Source organism: Chinchilla lanigera, unplaced genomic scaffold (assembly GCF_000276665.1).
Source record: "Chinchilla lanigera isolate Chin_1 unplaced genomic scaffold, ChiLan1.0 scaffold00069, whole genome shotgun sequence".
Lineage (NCBI taxonomy): Eukaryota > Metazoa > Chordata > Mammalia > Rodentia > Chinchillidae > Chinchilla > Chinchilla lanigera.
This window is the reverse complement of record NW_004955470.1, coordinates 3,643,867-3,653,394: the sequence shown is the minus strand read 5'-3', so window position 1 is coordinate 3,653,394 and position 9,528 is coordinate 3,643,867. Positions and strand designations below refer to the sequence as shown.

The following is a 9,528-nucleotide window of genomic DNA, read 5'->3' as shown; positions in this document are numbered from 1 at the left end:
GGAAGGTCAGCCATTGTTGGGTCCTGAGACTGCAGAGCTGCCTGTGACAGCCGCACAGCCCAGCCTGTCCTGTGACACAGAGGTCCCCTCCTCCCAGGCTCTGCTCTTCATCCACGAAGCAGGTCGGAGGATTGAACGGTCCTGCTTTAAATGAAGCAAGGCCGAGAGGTTAGGTGAGATGACATACAAGAGGCTGAAGGATACTCTTGGACCCTGGATCCCTCACCCCTCCAAAACCAGCCCATCAATCAAACGAACTGCAGAATGTTGCCCTGGGCCCAGGTCAATGCCAGGGACATTTGATGAGCCCTGATCAGTGCTAGGTGAAGGCTGAAGCATTCAAGGTTGAGCTCACGTGGGGATGGGCAAGGTCTGGTGGGGCCTTGTGGGAAGAAGTAGGTCACTCGGGGCTGGGCCTCTGAGACCACCCTATCCTCAGCCCCTTCCACTCTCCCTCTGCTCCCCCGCATCCCCGACTTCTCGGCTGCCATACAGTAAGCAGCTTTCTTCCACCACATTCTCTGCCATGACGTTTCTGCCTTGGGCCCGCTGACCACTGACTGGCTCCCCTGAGACCGTGAGTCCAGATAAACCTCTCCTCCTTTATGTTGTTTTCTCAGGTTGCTGTGGGGAATAGCTGAGTAATATGCCCCCCAGTGGGACCCTATTTCTGCAGGAGCTTTGGTGGAGATGTGTTGGAGCCGTGGCCTAGCTCCTCTCGAGGTCCCTCCTCTGCTCCACTCCCTTGCAAGATGCCTGCCTGCTTCTGAGGTCCTCCACATCCTCATGGAAGAGAAGCAGGGTCGCAGCTATAGAAACCGCTGCCTCTTCTCCCTTTGTTGGCTGTTCCCCGCTGCTCCTGTTTGGTCTCTGAGATCAAACCCAGTTTTCCCCCAAGCTGATCTCATTCCTCCTGAAGTTTCTGAGGCTCTATGTCCAATGCCCAACACCCGCTTCTGTTTGCTTTCCAAAGACGGAGGATTCTCACCCGCCCTGTGGTCCACTCCCTGCCTGGGTCGCCCAGTTCTGTTGAGGTGTGTGTTCCAGGCAGAACATCTTTAGACTTCCTGTGCATATTCCATCGAGATTCATTCCCCCCTCGGCCCACCAAGGCGTCATCTCTGCCACTGAGCTGGCAGCGCCTTTGGCTCGGGGGCCCCGTGGCTCAGCCCGCAGCTCTGGGCTTTTACATGGGTCACCACAGTCAGGACTGGCCTCCTGTCCACAGGGCACTCCTGATTAGGAAAGAACTCAATCCTCTCAGATCAGCAGTTGGAGGCTGTTCTTGTCTCTCTGTCACAAATGAATCCCTTCTCCGGCTAATGCCACCTGCTGCCACCCTTACAACCTAGTGTAGGCACTAGGGCTGTGGCTACTGGGCACTTCAAACAGGGTCAGAAAAACAGAGGTTCTGTTCTTAGATACTTTCTTGTCTCTGAGACACAATACCCAACACCCACAATTCTAAGGAGGGAAGGTTTATTTTGGCTCACGGTTTGGAGGGTTTCAGCCCACAGCCAGCTGGCTCCAAGGCAAGGTGGCATGGCAGAGGGGCCTGGCAGAGAAGAACTGCTCATGGCATGGCAGAGAGAGAGATCAAGAGAGGAGGGAGGGAAATAAACCCTTCCAGGCCACGCCCCCCGCCACCCACCTCCTCCAACCAGGCTTCACCTCCCAACATCACATTCGGCTATGTGGTCCTCAGTAGACTAATCCATCCAAGAACATCACTGCCTGATGATGCAGTCACCTCCCCAAGGCCCCACCCACAGACACATGAGGCTTGGCGGGGACATCTGTGTAAACCAGAGCATTCTGCCCCTGCCTCCAACACACTCATGCACATCACTTTATGCAAAATGCATTTACTCCATCTCTAGGAGTTGCCAAAGTCCTACCAGTTTCAGCACTGCTGAAAAACCCAAGTCCGAAAGTCTCGTTTGAGATTTAAGGCAAACTCTTAGCTGCGAGCCCCTGTATAATTCAAAAGAAAGGCAAAGGGTAAGCATTCCCATTCCAAAAGGGAGGAAATAGGGTGATGGATAGGACAGATAGCTGTGCACGGCAGGCTGAGTCCCAGGGAGCAGATTCTAGGCGGCCCCTCGCAAGCACAGCGGCCAGGGACTCTCTTCTCAAAGCAAAGTCTGGTTAGCACCTTTGGGCCCACCTGCGTGTTCAGGGCTCAGGGATCAGGATGGGCACATCCTTGGGCCACTCTTCTGCCTTCTGAATGCAGCCGATCCACAAACTGCTTCTCCTCAACCCTGCGGGAATTGTTTTGTTCAGGAGGGTGCAAGTGACAAAAGTCAGGTCAATCAGAGCAAGTCTAGGATTTCCATGAAGTTCTGAAATGAGACAGCCCCACAGCTTTTGGTGGGGCTGTGGTGAAGCCCACATACAAGCTCTGGGACAGCTGCCACCACTGTCACCACCGAGGGAAACTAGGCTGAAACACAAGTGTCCTGCAGAGAATAGAAACGAATGACTTGCAGACAACAGAAACCAAACTACTTTGCGGAGAAAATACTGCAAAGCAATTGCGTCATCTGGAACCTCTGGATCTAACCACACCTGAGTCCCTCTGGTTCCAACTTTTCAGTTAGGTAAATCCACAAACTCCCTTTACTGGCCCAGCCGTCTGAACTGGATTTTTTGCTATTTACAAAATGAAGATTTGACACAGAGTGAGGCAAGAGTAGTAAAGTAGTATTTGATCACCTGAGGTCTGTCCTCAACCAGCCACCCTTTCCCTTGGGTCCTCAAAGGAACACCCATCCTGCCCCTAGATCTCAGAAGCCTGTCCTGCCTCAGCTTCTCTCCCTGCCTAGAGTGATGTTCGGCTGTGCCGGTCTGCTTTGGTGAGGCCCTGCTGTAACGTGATGGCTGAATTCACAGGTGAAGAGACAGACCCATAATGAGCTGGAATGCGAGATCCCCTCATGTAGGAACCTGAAATAGGAGTTCAGAGATGCCAGCGGACTACGGTCCACGGAACTCTGATGATACAGAGGACAAGAAGGTGCAGGCAAGTGCGGGTAGAGTGACAGGGCCTCAGATGGCCAGAGGGCTCTGAAGGCTCCAATCTTCCCTGAGGTCCAACTCTGCTCTTGCCCATTGATCTGAAACATACAAATCCTCATGTAGCCTTAGTTTCCCTGTAGGTAACCAAAATGACTTCCTATCACCTTAAACCAAAGGCAGTTGGCTGGGTACGGTGGTGCATACCCATAATCCCAGCACTGGAGAGGCTGAGGCAGGAGGATCACTGCGAGTTTGAGGTCAGCCTGGGCAACACTGCAAGATCCTGTCTCCAAAATAAAGGAGGTTGGACTAAGCCATTTTCCTTAATCTTGCACCTGCCTGAGGATACACATGTGAAGGGCACCATAGTTTGGATTTTAAATTCCTGTTTAGGAGAAAAAATGCATCTCACTGCCAGAGTTCATCTACTTTTATGCAAACATGCTCCCTGAGCAGAAAGCAAACCTGACTGGCTTTTCAATGTGAAAAAAAACACAAAAACTGCTCCTGGAGTTATTTCTAAACAGAAAATATCTCTAATCCTAACATGACAAATGCATAGGATGACCTGTATTTATTAATTTTTCTATTGATGAGGAAACTAAGCTCTGTATCAGGGTATATTTGGAAGCTCCACTAATCTGGGCTTAATTGAACAGTTTACATTATTCACATTTGTAGTCCCCAGGTTGTCTCACCCGCTCCCTTCCCCAGTGAAATCAAATCATGGGGTTGACAAGCCTGGAAGTTCTTTGGTGTTTCCCTCACTGTTGCAAAATCGCTGCCATAGCTCCAAATGTCACATACTAATTCAACAGTGAACAAAACTAGAAAGAAGAGAAAAGGATGGAGAAGAAAAGAGGGAAAGAGCTTTCCATGTATATAGAGGAAGATCTTCTGTACAAGGATCTTGGTGGAGTCGCCCTTCTTTCTTACTGCCTGGTGTATTAGTCAACTGTTTACCACTGGGACAAAATATCTGACTTAACGGAGGAAAGGTTTATCTTGGCCCAGGGCCATCCTACGTCTTGGTTGTTGGATGTAGGAAACCCACTTCCCTCGTTGTTTAAGCCCCTTTGAATGCAGCTAATTCTGACCCAGCCCCCCATTTCTCCTCAGCTCTGAGGGGTGGGGACACTGGGCACCAGGCTGCTGAGGAGAGGCAACGTGCTCAGTCCTGGAGCTCAGCCTTGGGGCTGGCTGTTCCTTACATAACCACAGCCAGGCCTGTGCTCAAAGCCCGCGGGGCGGGGGCGTGGCTGGGGGAGGCCTGGGCTGCAGGAAGGAGAGCAGCACCCCGCACTGTACAGCCCAGCCCGCGTGGGCTGGTGCTCCGCGACAAAGGCCGCAGCCACACACCGGTGCCTTGGGCAGGGCGGGTGGTGGAGCCGGTGGGCACAGGGTGGTGGTTAGGAGCTGGAGGCCTGCAGGCCCAGGCGGGTGGCAGGGCTTTGTGCAGGGCGCAGCCTGGCCCTCTCCCGCGCTCTCCTGAGGCACGATGAATACAGTGCGCGTTTCTCTGCGACTGATTACAGACATTTGCTCCCGAACTCGCCGTCTCACCATGACCTGGAGCCCCACCGGGCCCTCCCTGCGGTCATTAGTGTTTAAAACGCTGGCTTCGCTCCCCAGCACTGGAAAAACAAAACCTCCAACCCCACCATTCTGAACCCTGGAGCCAAGCTTCTTCCTGGGAAAGGGACACTGTGTCAGGCACACACGGAGGAAATGCTCTGCGGCCTGAATGTCACCTCTTCCTGGAGGCCACCTGCCTCGAGCTGCCAGCGGAGCCTGCTAAACGCAGAGCCTGTCCTGACATTCCCAGGCCCAGCGAGTCTGTTGGTCCCTGCTGTCTCTAGGGCTGTCACACCTGAGCGAGGCAGATGAGGGAGCTCACGTCCACCCCTTCAGCTGCAGGACCCAACCCATGGCCTTCAGGCTGCTTACCTTCTGCTGGTGCAACCCTAGTTCCCTGGGGGACCTGCTGGCTGTCGCAGGTCCTTAGGGGACTCTGTCTCAGCCATCAGGGTACAGCTCCTTTTGGAACAGCTCTCAGGGCTTTTGGGGGGCACCTCAAGGAAAGGGTGCCCACAGCTCTGCTCTCGAGAAGTCCTTGTCCCAAATCTGCCCCTCAAGGTGGTCAGCCTAGCAGTGAGGCCTCCACAGAGGAGGGCAGACCGGAAAGTGCCCGGGACCTCCAGAGGGCAGCTGTGGAGCTTGACCCACCTGTGTCTGAATCCACCCCTGAACTGCTGAGGAACTTGAGTCAATAAATCAGGTTTGGTCAAAGCTGGGGGCGTTGGGGATGAAACCTGGAGAGCGCTTGCCTAGCAAGTAGCTGGGATTGCAGGCGTGTGCCACCATGCTGGGCTTGGCATTGGCTCTGTGTGTGTCAGTGTGTGTTTAATTTCTTCAAATTGTATGTCTAGGTCCCCTGGTTGTTTCCTACTTTTTAGACTCAGGATCGTTTTAAGGCCCTTTGCCTGTCGCACTGTGTACATTCAACCTCTCCTCAGTGCAGCCTAGTTCCCCGAAGTGGGGACTGGTCCCTTTTCCCTTTTCTTTCCCCCGGAGATGAATACTTAGGTTGCCTCTGACAACCTCCACCTGCCAAAGAGCCACACGAAAAACCCTGCAAGGAGCCCCCGGGTGTGGACGGCGGATGGATGTGTCTGTGTCATCTGCAGCAACACCAGAAATGCACGGCGGCTGTGGGACGCACTCTGGGCCCAAGCTCCCTCCGCAGCATCCTCTCCTGTCTACACCACGTCATCACCGCACTTGCCTCCCTCAGCTGCCTTAGCCTAGCGGGTAGACCACATTCTCTCTCTACAGCTGTGCATAGGCTATACAGCCTTAGCCTAGCGGGTAGACCACATTCTCTCTCTACAGCTGTGCACTGGCCTAAAACATGCGCTTTTTATCTCCTTTTTGCTGAGGGCCAGGAGCTGGGCACAGCTTAGCTGAGTCATGTGCTTGGGCTGCAACCAAAGTGCCCGTCAGGCGCTACCTTCACAGAGGAGCCATCAGGGAGCCCTCCGCTTCCAGGAAGCTGCAGGGCACTGGCGGGACTCATTCTGAGGGGCTGCAGAACCCAAGGTGACTCTTTTTTTCCAAGGTCAGTAGGACAGTCTCTTTTTTTTTTCCCCTCAGTACTAGGGATTAAAAACAGGGGGTCCAGCATGCTACGTAAGTGCTCTACCAATGAGCTGTATCCAGAGACCTTTTAAAAATATTATTTTGAGACAGGGTCTTGCTAAATAGCTCAGGCTGGCCTTCAACTTGCAAACCTCCAGCTTTAGCCTCTCTGGTAGCTGGAATTATAGGTGTGTCACCACGCCCAGTGAGTTTCTCTTTTTTTTTGTGGTACTGGGGATTGAAACCAGGGCCTCTGCTCGGAGCTACTTGCCCAGCCTTTTATTTTTTGAGACAGGATCTTGCTAAGTGACTAAGTTGCAAAGGTTGGGCTCAAACTTGTGATATCTTTTTCTAGTAGACTCATCTGATTAGGCTGGGCCCACCTAGGATGATCTCCTTTTGATTCATTTAAATGCAAATGACTGGGGCCTTTAGTTATATCAGCAGATTCCTTAAGCCTTGCCCCAGAGCCTGGCCTCTGCCTTTGCCACCCTCTTTGGTGAGAACCAAGTTCCAGGCCCTGCCCCCCACACCCAAGGGGCGAGGATTACACAAGGGCTTGCCATCAGAGCTCACCTGAGGATTCTGCCGCTGTGTGTGTATGAGGTGATCTGCTGCCGATGGTGGTGTGGAGGCGGAACTCACTCGCTGGAATTGACCTTCTTAACCACTGTTAGGATATAGTCCAGGAGTATAAGTCCATTCACATGGTTGGGTGACCATTACCACACCCGTCCACACCTTGTCCATAATAAGCCATGCTTGACTTGTGACGTAAGCGGCCAGATGGTCACCCCCTTGAAAAGAAGTAGACAAGTGAGGTCCACTGAGAAGGAAGTCGCTCTACTCCACACACATTTATCAAGGGGCCACAGCATGGCGTCTTCTCTGCTGTGTCCTGGGAGGGAGCAGTGTGCAGACAATTAGTCCCAGCCTAGTGTTGGGAAGTCCACCCCAGACACCGAGTGAACATGTTCCGCCCTGTGAGACCCAGGCTCTCCACACACCATTCCTGCTGGACCAGAATAAAGGACACAGAAAAGGGGGCAGAAGTGTTGGCCCAGCCAAAATGCTTTCACACACACCTCCTACACACTGTGATTGGTCCAGAGGGTAACAGGTGATCTTGCAGGACCAATCAGGGTCTCCTCTGGGGTTTCCATTGGATGTTGGCTGACAGACATTTCTATCTATGAGGTGGCTAAGAGGGTGGATGTAATTCGTGGGCTATTTTTAGTGTTTTTTTTTTTTTAACAGGAGAGTCTTCAGAAGGAGCAAAACTAGACAGACATGAACAGTACAGACACCGGATAGAGAATCCAAGGACCAATAGTATTGTCTGAACACCTGTATCTGGCTATTCCTGAAGCTGGCTTGTATAGTTTCTAGTTAAGGGAGCCAACCCATTACCTTCTGCCTTAAGTGGATGTGGCTTGCAATCAGTGTAAAGAAGAGTTCCATTAGGAGGAGAACCCAAGAAGTCCAGTGCTCTGCTCACTCTACTGCTCTGCGGTCACCAGGTCTCAAGACACTTTTTTAGGTCATAAATCGCCTTTTCTCAAAATCTCTTGGAATCGTAATTCTGTCAACAAGGGCTCTCTCTCTCCTTAGGTCCAGCCCAGGTTGGGCACTGCCGAGCCCAGGTGTGTTTCTGCCATTCCAAGAGCCACGATGGTCATGGTCAGTCCGCAGACTGCCTGAGAAGAGCACACTCGGTCCTCAGCACCCCAGCTCAGGCACAGATGTAAAGCAAGGCTTCCTTTTAAATGTCCAGATTGCAGGAAACCATCACGACCACCACCAAACACCTTTCTTCCAAAACGGCAGCACCTCAGAGGACAGAACTCTGGCAGATGATGCCCAGGTATGTCACAACCACGGCCGTTCCAGTCTGCAGCATTCCGGCCTCAGCCTCAGAGCTCCCTAAGGACGGAAGGGCACCTGTCAGTGACTGAATCTCAACTGCCCAGCCGGAGGGAGCAGGCAACATAAGATAAAGGATTGCTTTGTTTTTCAGCTTCAGAATCTCGGTCTTCTTTGGGCCTGTGCTCCCTGGTACAGGAAGGTAGGAGAGGGCGCAAAATGAGTTGTGCGGTACTAGCAGGACATCACAAAGTGGGACACGCGTGAGTGGACAGAACAGCCTGGGCAGACAAACGGGCACACGAAAGGGGAGAGATGGCTGCATCCTGATGGGAAAGCTAGGGAGTCACACTGGGGGTTTCGAGTCAACCGAGAGAGGTCTGTCACCTGGCTTCTGTCATCCGGGGCCAGCAGGCTCACATCTGTCATTGCTTCCACGGTGTCACAATGTCCCGAAATCTGGAATGCTCTGGCATGTCAGGCGGCCCACGGAGGAGGGAGCGGCAGCGCGGGAACAAAGCGCCCTCATCCTCTCCTTCCTTTATCCCACACTGCATGCCGTTGCTCGCTGGTCTCCTGCTGGGTGCTGGGAACACAGTCAAAAGATGAATGAACCTGTAAGGTCTTCGTTCACACGGAGCGCGGGGCTGACACAGGAGTCGGGTATTAATCAAACAACCCGGCGAAGAACCCAGTGGCCACAGGCCCCGCTGACAACAGGCACCTGGCGGCTGCTGCGCATTCCCGAGTGCGCTCTGGAGTTCTAATTAAGGAAGGACAGGACGCTGGGGAGGCCTGACTTGTTTTTATGACTCAAAAACTGGCTCTGGCTCTCTTTTTCTCTCTCTTTCCTAAGGCCTTGGCATCCTGCTACAGTTCCAGGACTGTTTTCAAATTCTGTTTACACAGGGTCTTGCTAAGTCGCTGGATTGCCAGGCTGTGCTCGAATTTGTGATCTTCCTGACTCAGCCTCCCGCAGTGCTATCATTACAGGCATGCCCTGCCATGTCTGGCTGAGAATTTCTTTTGTTAGAATCTGGCTACATATGAGTCTTTGTCCTACCTTGTTGGTCTCACAGATGTCTTCAGAGGTCCCTATGTGGCTTGCAGGGCCTCTGGCAAGGGAAGCCCTGCCCGCACACCAGGCCCAGAGCCAGGGCGCCGCAATGGGTTGAGGGCGGGCGCTACAGGGAGGGGCGGGACTTCCGGCCCAGCGCGCGTCCCCATTGGTTCACAGGGCGGTTTTACGCCTGCGCGCTGAGGCCACCAGGCATAGTTTTCCGGCCAGCTCTCGCGCGACTGCTGCTTTGGCGGGAGCCGGCGGTAGGTGCGAGGTGTAATGCGTGGGAGCTGCTCCTAGGCCAGGCCGCGTCCGACCAGGCCTGGGTACGCCGGGGACCCTTCCTCGTCGGGAACTGGGCCCGGCGGCCTTTCAAGTGCAGGCGCGGCAGGTGTCTGTGTGGACCCAGTGGAGCGCCGCCGCGCGGGCCCGTCGCAGGGGGGAGG

At 53.6% G+C, this 9,528-nt stretch overlaps 1 long non-coding RNA gene across 1 annotated transcript; it reads right to left on the bottom strand.

The window, feature by feature from the left end:
• Window positions 1-1,619: 1,619 nt before the first annotated feature.
• Window positions 1,620-9,510, bottom strand: LOC102014232. The gene is made up of 5 exons (XR_263467.1): window positions 9,086-9,510; window positions 8,410-8,608; window positions 7,570-8,082; window positions 6,736-6,956; window positions 1,620-2,264 (listed from the first exon to the last, which is right to left on the bottom strand). It is a non-coding gene; the product is annotated as an uncharacterized LOC102014232 (long non-coding RNA).
• Between the last annotated feature and the right edge of the window lie 18 nt (window positions 9,511-9,528).